We start from the raw sequence: 17,804 nt of genomic DNA, 5'->3' as shown, positions 1-17,804 counted from the left end.
TCCTTGCTTCTCGGCTTCAGTTTTCCCCAAAATATTCGAATGCAAAGAAGCATGTCCTTTATCTTTTAATCACCCAAAATGTAGAAGTCTGCCATGTCCTTGATGCGTTGTAAGCTTTTTCCCATGTACATGTGTGCAGGCAAAAGTTTCTTGTAAACTGTTTAACATATCCTGAACTGTGGTAAATTGCTCACTTTACGACAAAAATTTAAAGTTGGATTTTGAATACATCTTTTCTCCACCTGTCTTGACCTGGTTGACTGTTGATAGCTTCAGATGATGCCTTGTATGCCTTTTAGACGTTTCCCTTTCAAAATTCCTGCTTATAATTCAAAACTGCTTGATTTGCGTTAAAATCATCACCTTCAGCAGTTTCGTAGCGCGCTACGAAACTGCTGAGTTATTTAAAACAACTTGCTTTTAACCCGAGACCTTTATTAGCCGAGTACTTGATTGCCAAAAACTACTTTAGACTTTCCACATGTCGAATAGGGATTTATATTTCCTCAGAAAGATAAAATCAAGCAAATTTGTCAAAAATTTAAAACAAAATCTTACTTGAAATGAAAACTCATTTAGCAGGTAGCTGACTTAACTGTGCCTTCAGCTCTTCAATTTGTTTCTTCATAGCCTTATTCCCAGCTCTCAGTTGCATATTGATCCTTCTGATGTACTTGGCTTCTTTGATTGCTTGTACTGTCCATGTGTGAAATTGTGAATGGCCATCAACCACTGAATTCAGCTGAGCTTCTACAGTAGCATTCCCTTCCTATAGAGTTTTATAATACTTTGCATGTATGGTTGCATGTTTTCTAGCGGCTTTCTTCAATTTGGCAATCTCATATTTAGCTGATTCCAATTGGCTCTTCAGGGTTGCTATATTATTTACTTTAGCTGCAATGACTATTTTGCCTGTGTCTTTTTGTGTCTCTTCCCCTGTTTCCTCTGTTCTTGGCCGTGCTTCCTGTACTTGCTGGAACCTCCTTGTCATAGGTCTTCTAGGTTTAAAAACGAACTCTTCAGCTGGCACATCAAATCTAAGCCTTTTTGAGGCCTTGGATTTCTTGGTGCTTTCTTGTTCTGACTGCATTAATTCGATTTGAACTGGTAGAGACTGCTCGAATTCAATAGCCTGTAATAAATCATTTAAACTTGCCTTGGACACTGGACTTTCTTCAACTGCTATAGCTTTACCTTTTTCCTTATTTATCTGACTTCTTGTTCTTACCCTTGAGACTACTTCAGATGTGCTTGTTTCAGGTACAGTCTTTTTACCATGAGCTTTTTCCTTAGTTGATTGCTGAGGTTGATCTTGGATGATAAGTGGCTTCACTTGTTTTCTTACTTGTGACTTTGGAACTCTTTTAGCTCTTGCTTCTGTTTGGAGCTCAGCTATTGTAAAATCTCTAGCAGGTGGTGGAGTGAGGCCAGTCTGGCTTTTGAATCCAGCCATAAAAATGAATGAATTCCAATCTCTGTCTATCTTTTGGAGCCCATCTAAAACCAGTAGTTTAATCAAACCATGATGAAACAAAGAGGTTTCACAATCCTCTTTCCTCAGCTGTACCTTATCACACATCTTACTCAAACTACGGAACAGATAAAAAGGTAAGTCTATGGAGACCTTCCTGGTGAAATGCAAAAGGAGTTTAAAATGGTAAGAATAAACCTTGTTATACCTTCCTTCACAAGTCAAATATTTCTGTATGCAGGTGAGTAAGTGAGCATAATATTCTTTGACATAATTCCTGGGCACTGCCTTACTTAAATCTTCATTTACATAATCATCCTTCAAAAACTCCTTGCAAGGATTCATGTCAAATTTGAAATTTTTAAACCATTCCTCTTTTCCTCGTGGGATCTCTGTTACAGTAGATATCACTTCTGGCAAAACCTGCAATTCTAACATGGCTACCTTTGAATTCAAGCCTGTGAAGTTAAGTGCAAATTCCTTGGTTACCTGTGCGTGTCCTCCTTGTAACTTTTTGCAAAACTTCCAGCACCCGGCCTTTTTAAATGCTTTCTTCACCTCTTCATTTCTCAGCGTTATATCCAGGCCTTCAGGCTCAGTCCTTAGAGGTTTTCTGGATCTGTGCTCCTTTTTCTCCATTGATTCTTCCAAATCCTCGCAAGCAATAACTACCAGCTCCGGTTGGAATTGTGTTTCAGCTTCTCTTTGAATTCAGCCTCGCTTGATTATCAGCCTCGCTTGAAATTTGAATTTTTCTGTTTAAAACCTTTCAAGATGTAATCTTGCAGATTTCTCACTCATGCAAGACTTACGACCATCATTAAGGTTTATGCACGGTTGTCTTTCTTGGGAATGATAATTCGTGCGTATCAACAGATCTAGTGGTGGTGATAGTGGCAATGAGTGGTAAAATGTGGTAAGAGAGGTACATGAGCTGACATGAGAGGACATGGCCTATGACTCACCTAACGGATTTGATATTTCGGGAAAGATTCGCTGTGAAAAGTACAAATCCATGATTTCGCAGCGCGGTCAGTTTTAAATTTTAATGATGCGCTGCGAAACTGCCTAACTATGATTGCGCTGCGAAACTGCCTAATTGGCATTGTGCTGCGAAACTACGAAAAGACACGGTGACTGACATAAGATAACCGGTGGCTATAGAACAATGATAGATGGAGGGGAACCAATGGGAGTTGAGAATAACTTGACTCAAAAACTCATCAAAACTCCAGATTCTAAGGGAAAAAATTAAAACCAAATTAAACTAACACTGACCTTCGTCATCGGGCTAGGATGGAAAGTTACATGTATCAATTTTAGTTCTAAGTGATAACACCATGATTAGATTCTTCTTCCATAGATGCCTTGACTACTTAGAGCCTCACTCTTTTTATACAATCCCATGGTCCACGGACCATGCGTAGGTCTCTACAACCGACATTACATTACAAAATTGAGGGCGGACAACCTTATGACCCTTTTACAAGCTACGCGCTCAGCGCCCACAAAATGTGGAGTCTTTACATCAGAGTTACAATTTTTGACCAAAATCTAGGCTCTAAGCTACAAAACTTCCCTTGGGGGATCCCATGCCTAACAATCCCCTTGACATGTTAGCGGGTCCAGCACCGTCAACACTAGGAGAAATCCAACCAACATTGATCCATCTCAAGCTACCTAACAATAAAAACCATGTCGAAATTTTCACCCTAGGGTTGCATATATATGACAACTAATGGTTTTGGTTACTAGATCTTTACTAGGGTTATAAGATCTGATACTCATATTAGAAAATGAAAGCTCTAGCTCAAATAACTCAATTAAAAATAATGGAAGAGATTTGAATTTAACACCACACCTCATCATCTTATCATGACCATAATGCAAGTAACTGTGAAAAAATAGGAATGATCATTGGCTACAAGAGGGAGTATAAAGGGAAAAACTCGCACTTTTGATAGTATAAAGGCTTCAAAATGAAAGTCCAGTGTCTTACTCACACTTGAGACTTTGCAAGTCCTCATGCAATCTTAGGTGAATAGCCAAAATTAGGTATATGTGTATCTATATATACACATAGATATATCAATATTATGTTCATATATATGTCAACATATATACCAATATATGTAAAAGTATGTATATATCGGTATATATACACCAAAATAATACTATATAGATATCATTTATTATATATCAACATATTATGGTTGTATATATACCAATATATATACTCACATATTATGTTTATATATATAGTAGTATACATACCAACATTCATGTAGTAGTAATATATATTAAATACATATTATGTTGGTATACTAGTGGTGGTTATCATTGGGTAAGCACAATAAATAGATATATTAAGAGATTAATAATTTAAATAGTTTAGGGTTTTGTTATAGTAAAAAAACAACCCCCCATTTTGTACTTAATCCATAAAAAATGGGGACCATTTTAAGTTTGCATATCCTACTTATATATATCTATATATATATATATATATATTTTTTTTTTTTTCCCCTGGAAAAATCAGTATATTTCATTGATTATCAGTAATTACATGAGAGTCAGTTTATCATGATGTTCAGTACCATTCAGTTGCACTACCACGCAGGGTCTGCATATCTGTATACTATCAGTGAGTTTTCATCAAAAATTTACAAAAAAATATCAGTCTATGTCTGTATGCTGTCTATACAAATAATAAAAATAAAGTAACTATGATGCTGCCCGCTGATCCAGAGTTGGATACTCTGGATCTATATAAGGCCGATGGTAAAAAGACTGCACTTGTAGATCTTTTTTCTCTTTGATTTCCCATGTGCCGCTGTCCATCAACGCCACCTCCTTGGAAAGCTTGTCGGCACTCCTGTTATGCTCCCTGTATATGTGAGAGATGGATATATGGTTAAATGCTGATTTAAGTTCAAGTGCATCTTGTAAGATAGTGCTGAGTGTGTGCATGTGACACAATGCATTGCCATTTATCCAACTGATGATGAGCTGTGAGTCCCCATAAATGTTGATATTTGTGCAGTGGTGTCTCAGGGCGAAATGGAGAAGGTGGCGTAGGGTGATGAGCTCTGCAAAGTTGTTTGTCCCTGCCCCAAGCCCAGCTTTGATACTATACTGATGATGTTCATTTATGTGGATAATAAACCCTCCACCACAGCTGTTTGAGTTTGCCGCACCATCAAAGAAAGCCCAGGGTATTGTGGAGTCTATGGTAGGAGGTGGTCCAGGCATACGGTGTCGCTGAGGAGGTGGATCGGGCAGTTCAGAAAACGCAGCTATGATGTGAGCCTCCAACAAGGGCCAGAGAATGGGCTTGTTTTCAAAAATGCAGATGTTTCGAGATTTCCATATTGCCCAATTAACAATGATGGGCAGGTTTATCAGTTTCGTCCCACAGTTGTTCTTAGCCCATTCCGTCCATGCCTGTATCACATCCGGACCAGTCCATTCGCCTGCATATTGTATGTGTGTCTTAATGTTGCTCCAAACGGATCTGGTTGCCCGACACTGTAAAAATAAATGGTCAATGGTTTCCGATTCGGCTTTACACAATACGCACCAGCTGGGTCCATGAAACCCCCGTTTCATGAGCTGGTCACCCGTGGGGACTTTACGCCGCAATATGCACCATGAGAACAGTCTAGATCTAGGAGATGCGGATAATTTCCAAATGAGCTGCCACCAACCAGCGCAGTCGGGTGGTTTTTTGCCCTCAATAAGGTGTAGGTAACCTTCCTTGGGTGTATATACACCGTGATCTGCTATGTTCCACATGAGTTCATCCGAGCCCTCTGTGATATGAATATGTGCTTCCAATAATGCTTCTCTGTAGTTGTCCCACGTCTCATGCCATCTCAGAGGGATGTTCAATTGATTCGCGGTTTTCCATGCCTGCCGAAACATATCAGAATGTTCCGGATCCGCGATCTGGGCTAAGACCTTAATGTCGAGGGTCGAGAGATAGTCGATGAGTTCTTGTGGAAGCAAGTGACGACCACCACATCCGGACCAGGGGTCTAGTCCAATTCTGATTCTGTTTCCAGCCTTAATTCTCCATACCAAGTTATCTCTGATGAGGGGAAGAGAGTGGAGTAGAGCCTTCCAAACCGAGGATATGCCAGATTTATTCCAATTTGGTAGTCGAGCCCAATCTAGTTTGGAAATAGGCCAAATGTATTTATGATAAGAGATCGAGGCCCATAGACTATGAGAGGTTAGAAGTGCCCATCCCATTTTTGCAGCAAGAGCCATGGCAAAAGACGAGAGCTCCTTTAATCTCCAGTCGCCCCATTTTTTTGGAATAGCAATCTTGTGCCATCCAATCCAAGCAAATGTACGTTTATCTTGACTCCCAGCCCAAAGATATCTATTACAGAGTTGCTGCAGTTTTGCTAGAATGTTGCGGGGGATCCATGCCATGGCCATCCAGAATACAGGGGTAGCTTCGAGGACAGATTTAATGAGGATTAATCTTCCCGCCCTGGAGAGGTATCTGTGGCTCCAGCAAGACAGCCTCTTCTCAATCTTTGATACTAACCAGACCCAATCCGCAATCTTTTGACAGGTCGGCTTAAGCCAATATCCCAAGTATTTGAGCCCCCGATCCAATGGCTGAGTATTGAAAGGGAAAGCCGTTCTAGCAATGTGAGATTCATTTACAGAAGTACCTGTCAGAGTGATAGTGGATTTTGCAGCGTTTACTTCCATACCTGTGGCCTTGGAGAAAAGAGATAAAATGCGTGCGAAAGCAGTAGAATCATGGATACTGCCATCCAGCAGTATGAGAACATCATCAACAAAGAGGAGATGGGTAAGGTAGCAGATATCAGTTATCTTCAGACCTCGGATGTCTCCTTCCCTTTTGGCCGAGATGAGAAGTCTGCTGAGAGCTTCAATGACCAAGAGGAAAAGTAAAGGAGAGAGAGGACATCCCTGACGAAGCCCCCGCTCAGAGTGGAAGAAATGGGATGCAGAACCATTTATCAGAATGCTAAAAGTAGGGGAAGTAATGCAAGCCATAATCCAATCGATGAAAGGGATGGGAAAACCAGTATGAATGAGGATCATTTTGATATACAGCCAGCTAACCCGATCAAAGGCTTTGGATAGATCAATCTTTAGCAGGATACATCGGAGGCGTTTGGTCCAAATGGAGTGAATAGCTTCTTGAGCAGATCCAATGGCTTCATGAATTTGCCGGTTTTCTAAGAATGCAAATTGTTGAGGAGATATATGCCGAGATAGAATGGGTTTGATCCTATTTGCAATAATCTTAGAGATGATCTTGTAGAGCACATTACAGAGGGATATGGGGCGAAATTCATCAAAAGAGGATGGGTGATCTGTTTTGGGAATAAGAGCAATGAAGGTGGAGTTGATGGCATGATATATACTTCCGGTAGAACGGCTTTCTTCAACCACCTTAAGAATGTCCTCGCCAAGAAGATCGAAGAAAGCAGCATAGAATTCGATTGTCCATCCATCCGGGCCTGGGCTCTTCTCCTTTTTGAACCATTTAATTGTGCTTTCTAGTTCAGCCATAGTAACTGGTGCTGCTAGGTCATCAGCATCATCCTCCTCAATGAACCGAGGGAAGTGACCAGCTACATTGATAATTTCTGCTAGGTTTGTGCCTGCCGGATTTTTGTAAAGGTTCCTGAAATGAGATGTCCCCAGGTTCGAGAGTTTGTTGAATGTATCTGCTATGCCCCCCTCAGGCATAGGAAGATTCCAAATGGTGTTTGCCACCTTCCTCCCCTTCGCAAAATTGTGAAAAAATCTTGAATTTTCATCTCCCGCTTTCAGCCAGATGGCTCGACTCCGTAGCCTGAGAGATTCATCCCTCCCTTTTAGGATGATATTCCTTTGTTTCTCCAGGTCCACCAGCTTATTCTTGTCCTCCTGGGATATGAAACCTAAGTTTCTATCATCCAATAGATTTTCCAATTCCAATTCGATCTTAGATAGGCTTTCGTCCTCCCCTTTCTTTTTCTCCTTTGCCCAGTTTATCACAAGATGTTTTAATTCAGTAAGGTTTTTGACAAAACCCCTGGCAAAAGAAGATTCTCTGTCTATGGGGTGAGCATTCCAATATGATGTGATCAATCCATTGAAACTGGGATCAAGAAGCCACTGATGGTTAAATTTGAAAGGGGCTTTGGGCTTCTGATGGGACCCAAGGATTTCCAAAGCAATAGGGTGATGATCTGAAATACCCCCAGTACAGACCCATTGTTTGAAAGATTGCAGCCGATGAATCAGGGGTCCTTTCATCAGAAAACGATCCAACCTTCTAGCAAGTGCTGCATTCCCTATTCTTCTGTTTCGCCATGTGGGCTGCTTCTTCTGTACAGGGACATCAATGAGGTCATGCTGTTCCAATAGTCCACTAATGTAGTCTGAGATGGGGTCTCTCTGAGCAGCCTCTCCCCATGATTCGGAGAATCCTATGGAAAAGTTCAGATCCCCTCCTATAATGATGCGATCCGATGCAAAGATGTTTCTACTAAGGAGGTCGCTCCAATAGGGTTCTCTGTGGTGACAGGGTCCGTAGATGTTAATGATTCTCAGAGAACATCCAAGGTCACGACAGAATATATCAGCACCAAGGAATCCCTGACCACCCCAAGAAGATTCCAATTTGATAGATATAGGATTGATGCCGAGGGCCAGGCCTCCAGACCTGCCCATAGCATCCAAAGCAATATAATTCCATTTTGTTCCAACCATGGATAGAGCCCGAACACAATCTTCTGAGGATCCAAGTGTTTCTTGTAAGAGGATGATGTCCGGGTTCTCGACTTCAAAAAGTCGTTTTAGGGCCAGCCTTTTTGGGGTGCTAGCCAGTCCCCTACAATTGAAAGAGATAATTTTCATGGAGGACCAGATTTAGGGGGGTAATCGGCTCTAAGGACCCCAGTGATGGTAGCTTGACGCCCAGCGGCAACTTCTGCGCTAGCATTTTTTATGGCTTTTGAAAGGTTTGATTTGCGTCCACGAGATGATGAGAAACCAGGATCCAGAGAAACAATACCCAATCCCGCAGGTGGGGGAGGATCCGGTCGATGCGCACGGGGACGAAGGGAGTATGGAAAAGATGATAATGATCTTGAAGATGACGGCGAGGAGGGCAGAGAGGTGAAGGGAAGTGAGGGCGAACCAGAAGATATTGAAGGAGGCGGGATGGGGATATCACATTGTATCATAGTGCATGCAGAAGATGAGAAATGCGCATATGATAAATCAGATGTGATAGGGAGAGAGATAGGATGAGTACCCGAAATATTTGCGGCCGCTGCAGCAGCCCGAGCTCTGGTCAATGGAGGCGACGACGCAGGCCGATGATGCACGTGCTCAGATGCTGGCGGAATGGGAGTAGATTGATGAACAGACGATCGCGCTCCAATAGTACGCCCCGAGGTTCTTGGTGGAGTAGGAGCAGGTGCAGAGTCCCCTCCAGCAGATGGTCTTGACTGTTTCGGCCTCCCTTCCTGACCGATAATCAGAGGGTAGTCCTTATAAACATGCCCAATTTGGCGGCATTTGTTGCATCTGAAGGGTACCCCTTCGTAATCCAAGAGCTGTGCATTACTGAAACTTCCCCATCGCAAAGTCATCTTGCCCTCCAAACCCTCTCTGGTATCCAAATATACCAGTATCCTAGCCATGATCTTTTTATTTGAATTCATGTAAGATCGATCATGGTCTAAATAGGTCCCCAATGCATTCCCGATTTTGATAAAAGCTTCTTCCGACCAATATTGAATCGGAAGGCCCGGCAAGCGAACCCAAATAGGGCCCGCCCCTATCTGCTCACGCTCAGGGTCGAAAAGAGGGCTCCATCTTTTCAGAAGTACAGGAGCTGATTCAATATGCCAATATTGCGCCAGGACAGTATTGGTGTGTTCTTCTTCAGCAAAATGAATTGAAAACCATCCCCTCGGAAGTTCAATAACCTCTGGCATGACTGTGAACATTTCTCCCCAGATTTCATTTGCCCAAGCCTTTAATCTTTCCGCCGAGAAAGATCGCCCACGAACGTGCCCTACCAAGGTCGTGCGAGCCAATGCCATGGATTCTTCAAAATTTGTTGGATCACCGAGTTGAACCGAGATATCCTTAGCCGTTTCCCTGACACACTTCGTTTTCTTCGATCTCGGGGCAGTAGGATGATCTGCAAGGGGGTGTGAGCCAGAAACCCTGGGAGAGCGGTTTAAAGCTTGTGGGATGAGGGCCGGCGTGCTGAAGCTGCCCGATGATTTGATTGTCGACGAGACGGGAGGGTTTTGCCGCAGATCCGGGGCATCCGAAGAGGGGATAGAGGGATTCGATGCAGGGGATATCCCTACGGAGATGGCGGGGAGAGGATCATGAGGGATATGCTGTTCAGGAGAACCATTCCGGTGGGGAGAAAAATCAATAGTGAAGTCGGCAGACGAAAAGGATTGAAGCAGGGCAGCGGGATCCGGGGATGTAGGCGGAGCTTCAGGTAAGAACGGGGGGATGGATGAAAGTATGGGAACCCTTGAAACAGCAGAAAAGTCGGTGGAGCACCCGGTAACGGCATGAGAAGAATAACCAAATATGTCAAAACCTTCCAACGGGTCGGCGGAATAGTCGACCATCTCGGTCTCCTCGCTATACTCCATTCTAGCCAACTGTTGAAAATTCCGTCGCTGTCAGGTTCGAAACCGCTGAAAAGACAAAAACCTCACTGCGCTGTCCAAAAACCGGATGCCCTAGTTCCCTCGAGCCTGCAGCTGAGGGTTAACCGAAACCCTTACGGCTAGAGCGCGAGACCTCCATCCCCGAGTCCATTCCGATGATAATATTTTCATATATATATATATATATATATATATATATATATATATATATATATATATATATATATATATATATATATATATATATATATATATATATATATATATATATATATATATATATATATATATCTATATATATATATATATATATATATATATATATATATATATCTATATATATATATATATAATTCGATTGCTTTCCACCTTGTACATATTTCATAGACAAATCACTTATAAAATTTCCAAAAAAAATGTCTAAGTTCTTAATTGTGTCATCAATAAACAATTCTTCTTGTCTCCCAAGACATGAATATCTCAGACCACACTCTCTTTTATTGGAATACTTTTGGAAAAACCCCGAGGTGCAACAAAACCTTGTTTTCTAATTGACAATCTTTGTTCCCATCCTGACTCTCGTTTCTTGAGCTGACCCTTCCACATTTACTTCTTGATCATCCCATGGCGAGACACAAACTTTCCGGACATATTACTCATGTTTTCTCATAAAATTTTATGTCAATCTCATTCTAGCCCATTCACTTGTCAAGTGTTTTACCTTACGTGAAGCCCCATGATAGGATGAAATTTTTTTCTAATAAACCTCTTGAAACATTTTGTCTCTTAGACTCTGTTAGTTCTCAGACCTAAGCCCTTTTTAAATGTTGAAACCTAACTTCCTCTTGAGAAATCCTTCATGGGATAACATGGCCATTGTTTCTACATGGAATGCTTTACACATGCTCTTATCAGATGCTACCATCTATCACATTACGCCACGTCAATATTTGACAACTAGCCATATTCTTTGTACATATATGCCAAAATTCTCGACAGACAATTCTTTGTCTCATCGTTGCCTTCTTATAACATATTACCTAAACCTGGTCGTACTCCCATGATGCAAATTAGGGTTAACCTTAACAAATGATTAATCAAATGGTTAATTTTAATAATTTATTTAATAACAACGTCTCCATAAGTAAATTTAGGTCATTTCAACTTAAATTAAATTTATCCATCATTCATGTCAGTATTGTCCTACATACAACCACTTCTTTTTTATAGTTAATATCCTTCATTTCAGCCTTAGTTTCAATAATTGTCTTGTTTCATAGTTCTAAATAAGCCCCAAACTACTAAATTCTGCCATAACTCCAGTTTTCTTCCTTGTTACAGTCAATTCATTCTGATAGCCATGCAAGAATGTTGAACATGGGCAAGAAACCTAAAAAGAAGTAGTGGGTTCAAAATTCATCTCAACCAGTCCTTTAAGTGGTAAACGATAATAATTTTAATACATTTATGTTTTCAGACATATTAATCAGTAAGCCCACTGGTGATAGAGATAGGTACTCCTTTAACTCCTTTGAGACACGATTGTCTGATAAGGGAAGGGACGTGCATACCAAAAATACCCTCAATGAGGAACCAACATGACAACTCAAAGTAGATGAAATCTACATCCTATCATATGGGTCATTAATATAACATAATGTATGGAATGGTTTTCATGACAAGGACCCCACACATAGAGAAACATAGAAGAGTACGTAAAAGCCAAAATGAAATATTATATTCTTATAACTTAATTAATAAATTATCTTTATTTTGTAAAACTTTTATTAGATTATTTCAATTTTATATATTTTTCTTTCATTCTTAATTCTTTTATTTTTAATATTATATGTTTTCATACAAAAATTTTATACTAATTTGAATTAGTGTACAAATTTTTTTACAAATTTTAAATCCAATCATAATACACAGTCCATTTAGTTTTTTTTTAACAATATAATAAACCTAATTTAAATAATTCAGTTTTTTTAAAATGACAATTAAAATAAAAAGTAATTAATGAAAAAAAATTTCCATCACCACATAAAACCTTACCAAAAAACAATGTATTAATAAAGGACCTCGTAATTAAACTGGAATGTTTTATATATTTCTTTAATATTTCGTCAAATATATGCCTTCTTACTGAAGTCAAATTGAGAAACATAGATGGATTATTTTATAATGTGGCTTGGAATATTAATCTTAAAAATCAAAAAAGTAAATTACCTTGCTTTAATCAAAACTGTTTTTCCCATTTATCTTATTTAATGGAAAACCATGTTTAATACATCTTTATGAGGAAACATAAAGTAATGCTAAACCAATTGATTTGTATGTAAAATGATCATCGAAAAGAGCAGTTTGAAACTATTATATTAGACACGACATATTCTTTATCATTAATATATAAGAAACTATCCAATATAAAATTAAAATTAACTTCAAATAAGCAATAAATAAACTATTTGATCCAGGAAATATTTTCTCTTGTTTTTGTCCATATTGTCATCAAGAAAATCTTGTTTATTTACACACCCAACGATCTTACCATTTTCATGAAAGTGACAACCTTCTTGGAGCATGTACTGCTATGATTAAAAGTTATATTTATTTTAGTAAAATAATGTTTTTTTATTGCACATTTAATCTGTCCAAATCTTTACATTTTGATGTTTTGGAATCAACGAGGTTGGGTTCTGACTCATGAATCAATTTTGATCAAAATCACTATAACATCTAACATAATAGTGTAGTCTCTCTCAATCAAAAGAGTTAACAGAGGATTTGAACTAAAAAGCTCAAAGGGAATGTTGCCAAGTACTCTATATCCAATCAAAAGAGTTAACAGAGGATTTGAACAAATAATTTCAAAAGGATCGTTGCCAACTAATCTCTATCCAAAGATTGGAAGAACTTTAAATATAAGAAAAAATGATTTTATACCCAGATGTGGGTAGATGTTTTAATTATCAAAAATTCACTTCCAACAACAGAATATAGAAAGTCCTCCCTACTTGTATTTAGGACAAGCTCATGTTTTGGGATTATAACAATCAATGAATCTAATTGGAAAGTTATTAGCAAATCAAAATGTAATGATTTTTATTAGGATTAAGGGAAATTTTATAGATGAAATGTAATATGGTCATATAGACAAAGTAGAGTATGTCAAACAACAACTTCCAACTCATAAATTCTAACAACATTCTCAGGATTGATAGTTGGTAAAACAATATTGTAGCTAAACAATGATACGATTGATATGTAAACTCATCCAAAGTACATATTTTCCTACCAAGATCATCCCATGGACAGAAAGCCTTATATTTGAAATTAAATTGAGCAGCATTAATTCAGTACTCCATTGGAATTACTTGAATGGACCATGATAATATTTTCTATTTGTTCGGCTACATCAGCCTCACCAAAGTGATTTTCTGGGATCTAGTAACCCATTGCAGGATCTGTCATCCAAGACCTCTTTTTATAACATGCATCAGACTTGTCAATGGCTTTTTTTGGCTCTAGCCTAATTAATCCTCTAATTTCTATTGTCAACGCTACCATGTTGTATCCTCACATGAAACGGAACATCAAGTAAAAGGGAACAAGACCAAACAAATTAGTTTTTTATTTCCGATATAAATTTTAAGTTTAAAAGTGGGGAGAACATTGTTGGAAGGGATTTTAGTGGTGTTACGAAGGGAGCTTACATATCCTAAATGACTATATTTGATCCAAATCATATCCATGCACCCCAAATTGAGAAAGGGCACCAGCAATCGTATCCTTCAGATGGAAAAGGGATCTCACGATGAGGACATCCATAATCAAGAAGATAAATCTGAGAAATTATAAGAAATATGTCTTCAAACTCCAAGGTTGATTATTAGAGGCCAGACGAAAGGCTATTTAAATAGGCCCATTTGGGAACAAGAAATGAACTTTTTCAATTAACTTTCAGAGCCATAAAATTATTTACAGTATTTCTTTCATGTGGTCAGGTACAACACACACTTGTGGTGGCTTCCTTTACATGTCCACTCTCCTAAACTTGGACGGAACTAGAATTTACTACCAACTTTCACACGATAAGGTTGGGGAGCAAATTTTTTGGTCATTCAAAAGATGAGGGTTTTGCGTCATGTCAGGGGTGCTCGATCTCAAGCTACCTCTTCAAGAAAACCCCAGCAGAGGTATGATTGAGAAAGATTGTGAGTTGTGATATCAATCCCGGGATATAGAGGGATTAAACTAGGGTTACAATCAATGTTGTTGAAATTGGGGACAATGTTGATGCTGGTGGGCGAGAGCCGAAGTTCATCAATCCCACGACCAAAATGAAACAGGGAGCCATTGCCCTATTCAATAACCTATGGCAGAAATTAGGCGCGAAGGTATTTGAAATCCTTGGTGCGGAAGTAACATTGAATGCACTTAAGTTCACATCTTAATTGGCTTGTGAGAGTAACAATTGTCTGATGCGATGGAAATCAGGAGGGTTGTGGAATTTCCAGAAGATTGAAAGCAATAAAGGAATAGGCAATGAAGATGAATGGGCCCTATTGACCACGTCAACTAGCTTTGGAAACCTATAATTGAGATAAGTTCAGCGCTATGTGAGTATATTTGGGTATTCTATTTTATAATTTTTGATATTGTTGTATTTTTTTTTACCTGCTGTGTTTTTCTATTCTTTGTTTCTATGTTTCCTATTGGGCATGGGGACATGCTCCTTATGCTAGAATGGGAGAGCAGTTATGATGACTTTTTGTAATGGGGATTATATGAGGGCTTATAAGTGTGGTATCTGCTTGTAGATGTTCTTGTGTTATAAAGAGAAACACACTACCAAGGGAGATGTATGAAAAAGATATAGAGTTTGAGTAAATAATGTTGTTATTTTTTCTAAAAAAAATAAAAAAAATAAAAACTTCTTTCCATATATACTTATGGTATTAAATTAAACTTCTTTCTTATGGTATTAAATTTATAATTTTAACGGTTTATTATGTTTTTATAACTACTTACATTTGCTTTCTTGTTGAGTGTAAACTACATAGACAATGAATCATAGAATTGTTAAAGTTTTTAAACAAACAATGAGTCATAGAATTGTTAAAGTTTTTAAATGATTTCACATTTTAATATTTTATGGATGTTTGATTTTCCGAACATGGGAGAAGACGTTGGAAAGCTTATCTTATATACCATTTAAGGAATTTGTTTTATTTGTTTTATTTTTTTTAACTATTATGATTAATGTCTTATGTTAAAATTTAAGTTTTCTTAAATGTTTTATTATTATTATTATTATTATTATTATTATTATTATGATGATGTTAATTTTAAATTTCGATAAATATCTTATACTTAATTTTTTTAATCTATTTAAATTAAATAATATTTTAATAAAATGATTCTAATTAATAATCACTTTTAAATATTAAATGATATAAAATGGGCACAATCAACACCAGGAATTGGGTCAACCATTTCCCTAAGATGCCCTTCCTATTGTTGGCAATTATGGGATTCATTCAATTGGTTGAAATGAGATTTGGTCAATTAGTTCTCCACCTAGATTTGCAACTTGGTCCCAACCCCGGTGGTGTATATGTGACTAGGTAGGGATTTACGCATTGTCTATCTGGTTTACTAATTGGAATGATGCCCAACCCAAAAGTGTATGGTTTCCCTTATAAAAGACTTCATGATGCACTTAGCATCTAGTTTCCTCATAAACTGCTCCTTGATGCACTTAGTCAAATGCTCCATATAATGCTTGAGCCTTAGCCTCCAAAATGGGTAGCTCCATGTTTAGTCAATTTAGTGTCCTAAATTGACTTCATAAATTATCAACAGAGGTTCGTAATCTGATGAAGTGTGGTTCACTGTATGTGCTTAGTTAACCCTTCTTACTTCATTGTTTTGTATTTTATATTGGTTTTGGGGGTTTCTAATCTTTGATTCCTAATGATGTACAATATGAACTATGAGAAACTGAATCTAAACTTCCTAAAGGTGAACCAAGAGCTTAAAACTAGTCGAAATCTAAGTTAAAAGAAGGAAAAACAGAGCATCTGTCCTATCTTGTCATTAATCCTATGTCATGAATCTAATTCTTAAAATCAAAAGGTAACGTTGTAAGTCATGTTGAAATAAATACAGGGAATGAAATTAACTGAAGTACTTCTAGTTGCTATAACCTTCAATTTTGAAAGATAACCTTCTTGAGATGGAATACAAGAAACATTTGTACTTCATGATCTAGAAAAAAAACTAAAGAAGAACATGCAGAATGTAACTGATTGGTTTCAACCCTTATGTAAAGTGAATGTTTAACCAGTTAGTTTAGGATGGATATTAGCTTGAAATGGTGATAAAAAACGTTCATTAATACAGTGCATTGACAACCTGAACTAGCGAATAAATAACAAAAATAGTGAGCAAGCTAATCAACAATGCATCCTCATTACTTACAATCTTACTTTGTTTAGAAACAAAGTCGTTCCCTTTATGAAATGGATTGGAGAAGCAAGACTACACATTTGAATTCTAACATTATGCTACTGATCAGAACTAAAAGAAATCAAACTACAAGAAATCAACCTAAGTTACGAACACTGCTAAAAGCAAATGATGAAATTAAAACTGAACAGAAAAACAAATGAAAAGAAAACCTCCTTTAGTGTAGGGGCCCTTTGCAACTGACTGGGTTGAGCTACTAACTTAATTCAAAATTCTCCTTCAAATGATCATTGGTCAACACACGACTTTATATTATAAACAGGAACAAAAAGTCCAAAATTATAGAGCTTGCAAGTCTGAGCTTAATACATAAAAAACTTTCAACCCCTTCCGGTTTTGTACAGCTGGTATTTAATAGAAAATATTCATAACTGTCTTCTGAGGAAAATTAGCTAGAGGCGGTCTACACGTATCACAATCAAACTACGTAAATGTTTTATCAGGTACAGGTGACTTGAATTTGAGCAAGATGGTTGCACAGAACCGTTAACACAGGTGGTTGATCTGAGTTAATGCTTCAACAGAACTATTGGATTTATTAATTAACCACGAAAGGGTAGACAAAGAGTCTTGTTTCTTCCAGGTTTCATATGTTTGACTCCACCTTTGACTGTGGTCTTGAGTTGGCTTTTTTATTGATCTGGGTTGGGTGACTAGGATAGGATCCATGTTGAGACGATTCCAGAGATGCCCATGTGGCTGGTTTCTTCGTTTGACCCCTGTAACCTACCAAACCATGGAAGTGGCTATGGAACACACAATTAGCTGCAAAATAGGCTGCATTCTGTAGCTAATTTGTAAAAAATTATTCAAATAGAAAAACATAAAAGTATAACATGTCAATCATTTAATGTCCTCCTTAAGACAAAATCTATCATTTATCAGTGATGGGGATTTGTATTCTTATGGAAAAGCAAGGGAAAGAAGTGAGAAAAGTTGTCAAGGAGAGGGTAATTCTGAGGTTCAACACTCCATATAAGGTTTCCTGACTCACACCTTCTAAAGCTAACAAATTAATCTATTTGTTTCTGAATGACAATGGGAATGTGGAGGGCATGGAGATATGAGGTGTTTCTGAGAAACAAATTGATATGTTTCTTCTGAATGGCAAT

The sequence above is a fragment of the Pinus tabuliformis genome, chromosome 7 (genome assembly GCF_031772625.1).
Source record: "Pinus tabuliformis cultivar Carrire ecotype Pingquan chromosome 7, CPIR1, whole genome shotgun sequence".
Classification (NCBI taxonomy): Eukaryota; Viridiplantae; Streptophyta; class Pinopsida; order Pinales; family Pinaceae; genus Pinus; species Pinus tabuliformis.
The sequence above is the reverse complement of the archived record's forward strand: the minus strand, read 5'-3'. Positions refer to the sequence as shown.